This window comes from Fukomys damarensis, unplaced genomic scaffold, assembly GCF_012274545.1.
Source record: "Fukomys damarensis isolate Sample0158 unplaced genomic scaffold, DMR_v1.0_HiC HiC_scaffold_29, whole genome shotgun sequence".
Lineage (NCBI taxonomy): Eukaryota > Metazoa > Chordata > Mammalia > Rodentia > Bathyergidae > Fukomys > Fukomys damarensis.
This window is the reverse complement of record NW_022900941.1, coordinates 8,478,546-8,479,056: the sequence shown is the minus strand read 5'-3', so window position 1 is coordinate 8,479,056 and position 511 is coordinate 8,478,546. Positions and strand designations below refer to the sequence as shown.

At 58.1% G+C, this 511-nt stretch overlaps 1 protein-coding gene across 1 annotated transcript in view; it reads left to right on the top strand.

Moving 5' to 3' along the window:
* Positions 1 to 336: 336 nt before the first annotated feature.
* Positions 337 to 511, top strand: part of Gli2 (GLI family zinc finger 2) — a 232,933-nt gene continuing 232,758 nt past the window's right edge. Inside the window, exon 1 of the mRNA XM_010632270.3 lies at positions 337 to 355. The gene's annotated coding sequence lies outside the window, so the exon portion shown is untranslated. The remainder of the gene's footprint in view (positions 356 to 511) is intronic.

The window sequence follows — 511 nt, the reverse complement described above, 5'->3', positions numbered from 1 at the left end:
AAGTTTTCTTGACACATAGCCCCATCCACACTTTGGCCTGAAAATTCAGCGAGGGTTTTTCTCCCCTCTCTCTCTCTCTCTCCGTTGTTGGGTTCTGATTACTTCCATCTGGCTGCAGCCGCTCCAGTGGAGTCTCCAAAAAAAGCAAAACAAAAACCCTCCCTAGAAAACATATGCACCAAACCCAGAAGGCTGCTTCGTTTTTCGGCAACATGCTCTCTGCAGGCAACTTGCGTGAGCCGCTGAGCGGGGGCGCAGCAGGACCCCGGGCACCTGCGTTCGCCGCCAGCAGGAAGAGGGTTCGCGTGGACTCAGCCCCTGCCTCGCTTCCTTCGCGATCCTGGCTTCCGCCACGGTGCGCGGAGAAGCGGGCGCCCTGGGAACAACGACCCGGGCATCTCCAAGGGGAGGGAAGGAGGAGTGGGGAGGGCAGGCAGATTTAGAGATTGAAAACAGAGCCTTCCGAGCGCCCGAGCTCCTCAGCTCATCTGACTTGAGTTAGCGACACCCC